The sequence below is a fragment of the Narcine bancroftii genome, chromosome 7, assembly GCF_036971445.1.
Source record: "Narcine bancroftii isolate sNarBan1 chromosome 7, sNarBan1.hap1, whole genome shotgun sequence".
Classification (NCBI taxonomy): domain Eukaryota; kingdom Metazoa; phylum Chordata; class Chondrichthyes; order Torpediniformes; family Narcinidae; genus Narcine; species Narcine bancroftii.
The window spans coordinates 157,119,341-157,131,684 of record NC_091475.1 but is presented as its reverse complement, the minus strand read 5'-3'; the positions used below and the strand labels follow the sequence as shown (position 1 = coordinate 157,131,684).

At 33.9% G+C, this 12,344-nt stretch overlaps 1 protein-coding gene and 1 long non-coding RNA gene across 9 annotated transcripts in view; one reads left to right on the top strand and one right to left on the bottom strand.

Moving 5' to 3' along the window:
* Positions 1-850, bottom strand: part of LOC138739260 (uncharacterized) — a 36,827-nt gene extending 35,977 nt beyond the window's left edge. The window contains exon 1 of the long non-coding RNA XR_011342131.1: positions 814-850. This is a non-coding gene — a long non-coding RNA (uncharacterized lncRNA). The remainder of the gene's footprint in view (positions 1-813) is intronic.
* LOC138739258 (ankyrin repeat domain-containing protein 42-like) overlaps positions 1-12,344 on the top strand; it is a 75,090-nt gene that overhangs the window by 46,405 nt on the left and 16,341 nt on the right. The window lies entirely within an intron of this gene.

Genomic DNA, 12,344 nt, shown 5'->3' with positions numbered 1-12,344 from the left:
CAAGTTAGAAACATGTGAGGAGATTTTTAGGAATGGTAGGGTATTATAGGAAGTTCTGTAGAAACTTTGCTGACATTGCTCTTCCCCTGACTAATCTTTTGAAGAAGAGTGAAAAGTTTATTTGGACAGCCATATGTCAGGAAGCATTTGATAAAATGAAAGATATTATGCCACAAACCTGCACTTATATCACCTGATTTTGAGAAGCTTTAGCAGTTGATCCCAATGACAAAGCAGCATGTGCTGTATTTTTGCAAAAAGATGACTGATATTGAACACCCAGTGGCTTACTTAACTAAGAAATTCAATAAACATCAAAAGAATTATTCTACACTTGAGAAGGCATTATTGTCCCTTGTACGAGCTCTGCAACATTTTGAAGTAAATGTTTGTTTGCACTGCTATGGGATCAATTATTGTACACACTGATCATAATCATATTTACAAGCAAAATTAAAAATAAAAATAGGAGATTATTGAACTGGAGTTTAATTTTGCAAGAATATATAGATGACACTTTCCAGGATCTAGTATTTTCTAATTTCAAAACGTGTCATCTTCAAGGAAATGTGAGGACGATATTCTGAATTACTGTCTTATTAATCCAATAAACCAAACTTTGTAGATGCAGTTTTATGTAGCTTTAACTCATTAATAAAACAGAAAAACATTTTGGGTAACTTTGTATTAAGATTTTCATAAATGACAAATAAACAAAGCATTTGGCTATATTTAAAGATATAATGATATTCAACTTTAAAGAGATATACAAAAGAAATAAGACAAATTCAAAGAAAATTATCTCGAGCTTACTTCTCCTTCATGGTTCATTGAAGAAAGAAATGCAAACTTGGTCTGCACAGATATTATGACATAATATGTCATAGTCACCATGGTAACACCACAAACAATACTTTTTCCTAAAGAGATAGGCACATAATTAACTAAGAATCAAAAACAAGGTTTTAACCTTTACATTCTGCCCCCTAATTATTATAATAGATATTCATGACTAATATATAATAATTACTATTACAGATACAAAAGTAAATATGGTAAGTATGATTAGAAATTAAAACTTCCTGCATCTTTTAAAAGACAGATTTTAGTAATAGGTTGATTTAAATAATCAGTCTTGGTTTTAATCCGCACTTGCTGAATGAAACCTTTCTCGTCCGGATCTGTATCCACGATTCTCCCCAGCAACCAAGAATTTCTTGGTGCAGGATCATCCATGATAATTACAATGTCTCTGCATACAAAATTGCATTTAGCTTTAGACCATTTTTGTCTCTCTTGTAATAATGAAAGATGCTCTTTAATCCATCTTTTCCAAAATAAATCCTTAATAAACTGCACTTGTTTGCATCTGTGTCTCACATAAATATCTTCTTTCCGAAATTGACCCGGAGGCATTAAAGATTTAGATTTAATAAGTAAGACGTAATTCAGTGTAAGTGCCTCGATGTCATTTGAATTGACAGAAATTTTAGTTATTGGATGACAATTTAAAATAGTTTCATTTTCACACAATACTGTCTGAAGATTGTGATCATTGAGTATTTGACTATTCAAAATGGAATTAAAAATGTTCTTGATTGATCTAATCATTCTTTCCCACAAACCTCCATGATGTGATCCTGTGGGCAGGTTAAATATCCAACTAATTACTTTCTGAAGTAATGCATCATGAATTTGATGTTGATTTCAATTTTGAATTGCATTACATAACTCTAGTTGAGCTCCTGTAAAGTTAAATCCGTTATCAGAACATAATTCTTTTACTTGACCACGTCTGGTGATAAAACATCGAAGATCTTTGATAAAAGAGTCTGTATCAAGCGATGATGCTACTTCAATATGAATTGCTCTCATAGTCAAACAAGTAAAAATAACTCCATATAATTTTCAACACCTTCCTTGCTTTACTTGCAAAGCACCAAAATAATCAACTCCCACATATGTAAATGAGGTTTATCAGGTGAAACTCTGTCTTGTGGAAAATCTGCCATTTGTTATTGTCCAGGTTTAGCATTGAAAACCTTTTCTATCTCATTAATTTTGTTATTCACAAAGGTACAAAACTCATGGATTTGTTATTAATGTACTTGAGCACTGATGTACTATCAGTTCAGAACATAGAATCTGCTAACTCCATCTGTAATTCTCTTCTTAACAGTGTCCATTTTTCTCGTCATAGTAGCGGCAATCATTTCCATTCGAGGTATGGTGACTGGTTTTAAATGGAGCCACTCAAACTTTTCCCATTATAAATCCACAATAAGCTCGCTCTTGGTTATTTTGCAGTACTAAATAACTGACAGTACCAAAACTACCTTTGCTTGCATCAGCTAAATGGTGTAACTGAGCAAATGTGACAATTCCAAAGTCTGTAGATTTAAAACATCTGTTGACTTCAAAATTTTCTAACATTTTAAGACTCTATCCAATTCATCCAATTTTGTGCGATGGAATCTGGTATAACTTCATCCCATCCAATTGCAGAATTTTCTTGGCTATTAATACCTCCGGTGCCTATATTCCTAAAGGATCATATATTGATCTTATGATTGAAAGAATACCTCTTCTTGTTAAAGGCTGTTCTTCCAAAGACCATTTTGAATTTGAAAACATCAGATTGAACACACCATTGCACCCCTAGAATTCTTTTGACAGGTAGAATGTCACAATCCAAGTCAAGATGTTTTATCTCCTTTGCTCTTTCTGCCTCCGGAATAACAGCCAACACATCTCGACTGTTGCTAATCCATTTCATAAGGAAGAAACCTCTTTTATTGCAGATTTTTTTTAACTCATGATAAAGATATTTTGCTGCCTTTTCTGAAACCACTGAAGTAAGACAATCATCAACATAGAAATTATTTCTGATGATGCTTGTAGCTTGAGAACTAAATTGCTCTTCATTATCTTCAGCACGTTTCCTGAGAGCAAAATTTGCACAACTCAGTGATGAATTTGCTCCAAATAGATGTCATTCTGTATTCAATCTGTAATCTCCATATGGCCACCATAACAATCGTATAAAATCACGATCTTCTGATGGTACTTTTACTTGATGAAACATCGCTTCAATATCTGCAGCAATTACAATAAGCTCTTTACAAAATCTTATCAAAGCACCTATTAAAGTACTGGTTAAGTCTGGACCTTGTAAAAGTTGAGAATTCAATGAAACTCCTTGAAATGATACTCCACAATCAAATACTGTGTGTAATTACTCCTTTAATGGATGTATAACTCCTTGATGAGATAAATACCATTTTCTACCATCTTTATGTTCCAAGATATCTTCTGATACCTTTTCTACATAACCCTTGATTATCATGTCCAACATTGGTATATTCCAAATGAAAAGAAGAATTTCTCTTGAATTTCCTCTTCCTATTTCAGCATACCCTATTCTGAAATTATTTTGTTATCTGGCATACAAATTTCTCTTTCCTTCAAAGATTATGCTACACAGTAATGGCCATCAACATGTTTCACAGAATTTGAAACTAAATCTAAAAACTACTTTTCTTCCTTTGACGGTTCTTAAATATCTGTGAGACATTCAGGGAAATCAATTTTAATCTTTGTTCCCACAGATCATTAAGTTTGACATCTGAAATTCTGTTGACATTTACATTTGACGACTCCTGATCATTATTCATTTTTCCTCCTCATGGTCCGTTAATTGTCAATCCAAGCAACGTTCTCACAGCATAAGGTCTGTCATTTTGACTCCTTATTACTTCTAGAGATTCAAGAGCTTTTGGTGCATCTAATCCAATTAACATCTCAATTTTAGTATCGATCTTGGGTACGCAAGCATCTTTCAGATGATCCCACTGTTTGATGCCAACCTTTTTTTTTAATTTTTTATTTTTCACACCATAAATCACAATAGCCATGATATGCACTTTTTCTTTTTCACACATTTACAGTGACTTTTTCTCCCTCCCCCCTCCCTCCTCCCAAGCCACCCCCCCATCCCCCCCCCTCTCATCCATTTTAGTTATACAATCTAGGTTGCATTAATTCAGTTAGACAATGTTGTCATTCAACAAAAATACACCAGAAATTCTACTGAGTCCATTCTTTTCTTTTCTTCTCCTTCCATCAACTTAGGTAATGTTTGTTCCCGGTAGGTTTTCGCTATTGTATTTAATGTAAGGCTCCCATACTTGTTCGAATATTTCAATATTATTTCTTAAACTATATGTTATTTTTTCTAATGGAATACATTTATTCATTTCTATATACCATTGTTGTATTTTCAAATTATCTTCCAATTTCCAGGTTGACATAATACATTTTTTTGCTACGGCTAGGGCTATCTTAACAAATCTTTTTTGTGCATCCTCCAAGTCAATTCCAAATTCTTTATTTTTTATGTTACTTAGGAGAAAGATCTCTGGATTCTTTGGTATATTGTTTTCTGTTATTTTATTTAATATCTGATTGAGATCATCCCAAAATTTTTCTACTCTCTCACATGTCCAGATTGCATGAATTGTTGTTCCCCTTTCTTTTTTACATCGAAAACATCTATCAGATACTGTTGGGTCCCATTTATTTAACTTTTGCGGTGTAATGTATAGTCTGTGTAACCAATTATATTGTATCATACGCAGCCTCGTATTTATTGTATTTCTCATCGTTCCAGAGCATAACTTCTCCCATGTTTCCTTTTTTATCTTTATATTTAAATCTTGTTCCCATTTTTGTTTAGTTTTACCATTTGTTTCCTCATTTTCCTTTTCTTGCAGTTTAATATACATATTTTTTATAAATCTTTTGATTAACATTGTATCTGTAATCACATATTCAAGGTTACTTCCCTCTGGTAAACTCAAGTTGCTTCCTAATTTATCTTTCAAGTAGGATCTCAGTTGGTAATATGCCAGCGCTGTATCTCCCGTTATATTGTACTTATCTCTCATTTGTTCAAAGGATAAGAATCTACTTCCTGAAAAACAATTTTCTATTCTTTTAATCCCTTTTTTTCCCCATTTTCTAAAGGCAAGGTTGTCTATTGTAAAAGGGAGTAGCTTATTTTGCGTCAATATTAGTTTTGGTATTTGGTAATTTATTTTATTTCTTTCTACATGAATCTTCTTCCATATATTGAGGAGATGGTGTAATACTGGAGAAGTTCTATGTTGTACCAATTTTTCGTCCCATTTATATAATATGTGTTCAGGTATCTTTTCCCCTATTTTATCTAATTCTAGTCTCGTCCAGTCTGGTTTTTCCCTTGTTTGATAAAAATCTGATAGGTACCTTAATTGTGCGGCTCTATAATAATTTTTGAAGTTTGGCAATTGTAAGCCTCCTTGTTTATACCATTCTGTTAATTTGTCTAGTGCTATCCTCGGTTTCCCCCCTCTCCATAAAAATCTCCTTATTATTTTCTTTAACTCTTTGAAGAATTTTTCTGTCAGTTGTATTGGCAATGCCTGAAATAAGTATAGTATCCTTGGAAAAATGTTCATTTTAATACAGTTTATCCTTCCTATCAGTGTTAGTGGTAGCTCTTTCCAATGCTCTAAATCGTCCTGTAATTTTTTCATTAGTGGATTGTAATTGAGTTTATATAATTGGCCTAGATTTTTGTTTATTTGCACTCCTAGGTATCTTATTGCCTGCGTTTGCCATCTGAATGGGGATTCCTCCTTAAATTTTGAGAAATCCGCGTTATTCATAGGCATTGCTTCACTTTTATTTACGTTTATCTTGTATCCCGACACTTCTCCATATTCCTTCAATTTCTTATATAGTTCTTTTATTGATAGTTCTGGTTCTGTTAAGTACACTATCACATCGTCCGCAAACAGACTGATTTTATATTCCCTGTCTTTTATTTTTATTCCTTTTATATTATTATCTCTTCTTATCGATTCTGCTAGTGGTTCTATAGCTAGCGCAAACAATAATGGTGATAGTGGGCATCCCTGCCGCGTTGACCTGCTTAAGTTAAATTGCTTTGATACATGTCCATTTACTGTCACTTTCGCTAACGGACCCTTATATAATGCTTTAATCCAATTAATATACTTCTCCGGTAAACTGAATTTTTGCAATACTTTGAACAAGTAATTCCATTCTACTCTGTCGAAGGCCTTCTCTGCGTCTAAAGCAACTGCTACTGCCGGTGCTTTATTTCCTTCTACTGCATGAATTAAGTTAATAAATTTACAAATATTGTCTGTTGTGCGTCTTTTTTTGATAAATCCAGTTTGGTCTAAATTTACCATTTTCGGTACCTGTTCTGCTAATCTGTTCGCTAGTAGTTTAGCTATTATCTTATAATCTGTGTTTAGCAGAGATATTGGTCTATTTGACGCTGGTGAGAGTGGATCTTTCCCTTGTTTTAGTATCACTGTAATTATTGCTGTTTTACATGAATCTGGTAAGTTTTGTGTCTCATCAATCTGGTTGATTACATCCAGGAGGGGCGGTATTATTAGGTCTTTAAATGTTTTGTAGAATTCTATTGGGAGTCCATCCTCTCCTGGTGTCTTATTATTTGGTAAATTTTTTATTATCTCTTGTATTTCTACTGTTCCAAATGGTTCTGTTAATTTATTTTGTTCCTCTATTTGTAGTTTTGGTAGTTCAATTTTAGTCAAAAATTCATCTATTTTCCCTTCTTTCCCTTCGTTTTCGGTTCGGTATAATTGTTCATAGAATTCTCTGAAGTTTTCCTTAATTTCTTTTGGATTATATGTAATTTGTTTGTCTTTTTTCCTTGTTGCCAATACCATTTTCTTAGTTTGCTCTGTCTTAAGCTGCCATGCTAGGATTTTGTGTGTTTTTTCCCCTAGTTCATAATATTTCTGTTTTGTCTTCATTATATTCTTCTCCACCTTATATGTTTGTAATGTTTCATATTTTATTTTTTTATCCGCCAATTCTCTTCTTTTGGTTGTATCTTCCTTTATTGCTAATTTTTTTTCTATGTTTATTATTTCCCTTTCCAACTGCTCTGTTTCCTGATTATAGTCCTTCTTCATCTTGGTTGCATAACTTATTATTTGCCCTCTAATGAATGCTTTCATTGCGTCCCATAGTATAAACTTATCTTCCACTGATTCCGTATTTACTTCAAAGTACATTTTTAATTGTTTTTCAATAAATTCTCTAAAATCCTGTCTTTTAAGTAGCATGGGGTTTAATCTCCATCTATACATTCTTGGAGGGATGTCTTCTAGCTCTATTGCCAATAACAGGGGTGAGTGGTCCGATAATAGTCTAGCTTTATATTCCGTTTTCCTAACTCTCCCTTGTATGTGGGCTGATATCAGGAATAGGTCTATCCTTGAGTATGTTTTATGTCTAGTCGAGTAGTATGAGTATTCCTTTTCTTTTGGGTTTTGTTTCCTCCATATGTCCACAAGTTTCATTTCTTGCATTGATTTAATTATAAATTTGGTTACTTTGTTCTTCCTGTTAATTTTTTTCCCCGTTTTATCCATATTTGGATCCAAATTCAGATTGAAATCCCCTCCTATTAGTATGTTCCCTTGCGTATTAGCTACCTTCAAAAAGATATCTTGCATAAACTTTTGATCTTCTTCGTTAGGTGAATATATATTAAGTAGATTCCAAAGCTCTGAATATATCTGACATTTTATCATAACATATCTCCCTGCTGGATCTATTATTTCCTCTTCTATTTTAAATGGCACATTTTTGCTAATTAATATAGCCACTCCTCTTGCTTTTGAATTATACGATGCTGCTGTTACATGTCCTACCCAATCTCTCTTTAATTTCTTGTGCTCCAATTCAGTTAAGTGTGTTTCTTGGACAAATGCTATATCTATTTTTTCCTTTTTCAGTAAATTTAGTAGTTTCTTCCTTTTAATTTGGTTATGTATTCCATTAATATTTAGAGTCATATAGTTCAGCGTAGCCATTTTATATTTTGTTTATCTTCTCTTTCCGTTTTTCCATCATTACCTTTCCTCCTTTTCCATTTCTGTTTTCTTATTTTCAACTCTTTACCAGACAACATTCCTACAACATCCAACATTTTCCTTATTCTCCTATTTCTATCTTCTTTATCCCCAATCTCCCCTTCCCCTTGTTTGATGCCAACCTGATGGGGAATATTCTCCTTATTCACAGGCATAGTTTTCTGAGTATATACACTTGGAAGATTACAAAATTCATTGCTATTTAATCCAGCAATCTGTAAACTTGAAACTATATTAGTTTAATTGTTCTTTTTATCATTCATCATCTTCAACAAAATCTGTGATCTTTTACCATGAAGATTAAGTTTATTCATTAATTAAACAGTACAAAATGATGCAGTACTTTCTGGATCAAGAAATGTGTAGGTCTTCAGTATGAAGCTTCCTTTTTTAGCTTTAACCTGCACAGGAACTATTGAGAGAGCTTTGTCACTGACCCCAGTAAGACTTTTTGTCTGAACTGAAGCTGAAGCATCCTCTCTGACTGTCACATTAGTCTTGGATTCAGATTGTTTGACTTCCTTCTCAACTTTACCTCAATGGATATGCAGTAACTTTGGATGTTTAAAACTGCATATATCACAACTGTGAAACTTACTACAAGTTTTGCTGATGTATCCTTTTGCATCCAAAACATATTCCATTCTTCTTTAAAAGGTTAATTTCTCATGCGACTTTTTTCTCCAATCGTGAACATCTTTGCAATACAAACTGCTTTCCTGAACAGTCTGATCTTCCTTTTCCTTTGTTTCTTTGTTCTTTCTTGTGCTTGTTTCTGTTGAGATGATGATTTAGACTTCTTTACATCTTTAGGGACTATTGCAGTATCCTTAATATTTCCAAATGCTGGTATGGTGTAAACATATACATGCCATTCCAAAAATTGTACAATATCCTCAAAAGTGGCATCCCTTCCGGGAATCATTTTAAGCTCTGTATCTTTGATTCTCCATAATTCCATAATTATTTACAATAATTGACAAATTATCAAGAAAATTTAGCTCTTGCAAATTACACCACTTCCCATTGCGTTACTACATCCACAGAGAAAGGGGGTATATGCTTGAAAAGTCATCACATTCTCTGATTTTATTGAAGACCAAGAAAGAATCTTGTCTAGGTGGGCCCTTGCGATTTTATGTTTGTCGTCATAACGATGATGCAATAATTCTTTTGCCCTTTTTAAAAACTTGGTCTGGATTCATATATTGGCAACTTTTGACCAACTCCTTCATCAGTATATTGTTCCAGGTAATACAGATGATCTTTAGCATTTTTAGTATTACTTTCAAAGTGATGTTCAAAAGATTTCATGAACGTCAGATATTGCAATGGATCTCCATTAATAACTGGAATTTCCTTCTTAGGTAAACCATATTAACCTTGAGAAATTTCATTTGTTTTTTTGAGTGATATTGTCTTGTCCACCATGTCTTGCGACTGGTTGTCTTGTTGTGAATAGAGCAAATGAATCTTGAACTGGTGTCATAGGTGTAGGGAGTTGTAACTGATAGCATTGATGGGGATCCTTGATATGTAAGTGATGGGATTAGTGGAGATCCTTGACTTGTCGCTGATTCTTCAGCAACACGAAGAGACATCAATGGTTGAGTATGATCAACTTGCATGGTTGAACTTTTTTGAAATACTCTCCTTTCGGGAAGATTCATATATTGTGTGCTCTGAAGAGATTGAATGTCGCTTGCTCTTTCCATAGGATTGGTCATTGTCATTTGAGCACTAGCAGCGCCACCCATGGTTCGAGTAGACTCATTTCTTATGGTTGCGGTATCCATTGATCTGGTGGAATGTTAGGTGCTAACCCTTTGGGTATTTCACTTTGAGTGATAAATCTTGCAGAAGCCTGAGCTAATGCTTTTACTCTGGCCATATTCATAGCATATTGTTCCTCAAGCTCTAATCTTTCTCTCTTCAATTATCTTTTTTATTCTTCACTAGCCATGTGTAACTTCAGTTGCTGATTCTTCATTTCATCTTCCTTATCTTCTAAAGCATCTTTTCTCCAACCACTCACATTGTGTATAGATAGTAGCCAAGTCTGCTCGCGCTTTAGCATGCATAGCTTGAAGTGCGTGAAGCTATACTTGCCTTTGAAGACTTTGAAGATCTTCCTGCACTCATAATCTTGGAAATATTATCATCATGATTCACATCTGAACTTTCAGATACCGCTGATTGAGTCTCTATTTTCTGCATTTCGCTTGGTACAGCACTGGTGGAGCTTTGCAACGTACATTCATCTGTTTCAGTTTCACCATCCTTTAAGTCAGCTAATGAGGCCTGCAGTGCCTTGTTGGAGTCTTCTTCGTGATTGGTGATTGAAGCCATTTCTTCTTTGGTGGCTGGCTCTAACCTCTTGCCAAGTGTTGTCAGTCTGCCTTGCTAGCTCAACTCACAATCAAACAGTTCTTTGAGAGGAGCTGTTTGCTCAAGGTCTTTAGCCCGACAAGAATTCTTATCCATCTTGGGTTCTTCACACTACAACCTGGTTTCTCCTGGCTTCTCCTGGTTCCTGGGAACTGTAAACAAATTTGTATTTTGCTTGGTCTCTTTAAGAGAATTTCTCTGAATTGTCTTTGTGTGGTTCTGGCTGTATCTCTGGTTGTTTATAACTTTTCAAGAACACATTCTTCTGGGCTTCCTACCAGATTCTGCAAACCAGAGCTGTATCTTATCTTTCCAAAGTCATGGCTGTCTTTCAAGACTTTGGCTTGGTTTAAACTGCGCAATCACAGACAAATTCTAACAGATTCTCATAAAGCTGAAAAGCTTCTTGCTTTTAAATCAAGTTGAGTTCTTTTAGGGTCTAGTATTTTCTAATTACAAAATGTGTCATCTTTAAGGAAATGTGAGGACGATATTCCAAATTACTATCTTATTAATCCAATAAACCAAACTTTATAGATGCAGCTTTATGTAGCTTTAATTCGTTGATAAAACAGATAAACATTTTGCATAACTTCGCACTGATTTTCATAAATGATGAATAAACAAAGCATTTGGCTGTATTTAAAGATAGAATTATATTCAACTTTAAAGAGATATACCAAAGAAATAAGATGAAATAAGACGAATTCAAAGAATATTATCTCGAGCTTCATGGTTCATCGAAGAAAGAGATGCAAACTCCTAGTCTGCACAGATATTATGACATATTACATCATAGTCATCATGATAACACCACAAACATTACTTTTTCTTCAAGAGAGAAAAAGAGAAAGAGAGAAAAAGAGAAAGGCACAAAATTAATGAAGCATCAAAAACATAAGGTTTTGACCTTTACAGAATATGACTTGGTTATAGCTCATTAGAGGCAAAGATAATGAGCTGTTGATTGTCTATCCATATGTTGAATTTGCATGTTGTTTCTGCAATATTTGTTTGTATTATTGTAAAAGAATGTGAGGTCTACCAGATAAATGGCAGACTGCAGTTTAAAATTTTGACCTTTTAGAAGATTAACACTTTTTTTCTGTTGGAAGGAGGTGTTCATCTTTAAAGTTAAAATATTTAGTTATAAAATATATATTTCTTAGTAAAGTATGTTGTAAAGTTAAAAAAATATTTCTATTGAGGGAATTATGAGCTGGATACAGGGTCTCACACATTTGCAGAAACACCATTACAATAAGAGAAAGAGTTCAGTTGGAGTTGTAGTGCCTGGAAAACAGAAACATAATGGAACAGAAATGGGTTTTAATTATTCAAAAACAATGAAGTGTTTGCTTTATTAAAATCTAAAGTATTCAAGTACTCGAAGAACTGCTGAAGGAGGCCACCTGTATAAAACAGGTTTTTGCTGATGAACATCAGACTTCCACTTAAGCCACTTGGAACAGAGATGAGGTCAGAGGTTGTTATGGATATGGTTTTGAAGAAAGGCACCAAGTTTTGCAAAACTGAAACTGTGGTGATATCATGTCACATGATATCAGAGAACCATATAATGAAGGCAGAAAGACATTTTGAATGAGAAGACTGAGACACTGAAATTGACCTTCCTGTGGAAAGACAGGATTGAAGCAGTAATCTCTCGAAAGAGGGAGATGCTGTTCTGTACTGTATTATTCTTATCATAGGAGATATACAAGTGGCTTTTAAATAAGTAAGACCACTTCCGACTGTTCTTTTAAGAAAAGAGAGGCAGCCTCATTTGTGCCCAGAAGATGGTCACTCCTGTTTGAAGAATTTCCCTTTGAAAACATCTCATCAAGAGAATTTTGAACTTAAAGAGATCTGATGTTTAAAAGTGCATCATAATTACTTCTGAACTGTGATTCAAAAGGATCCTCAAGTTCAACAAGATGTTTGAAACTGGACTTTAAAATTGACTTTTTC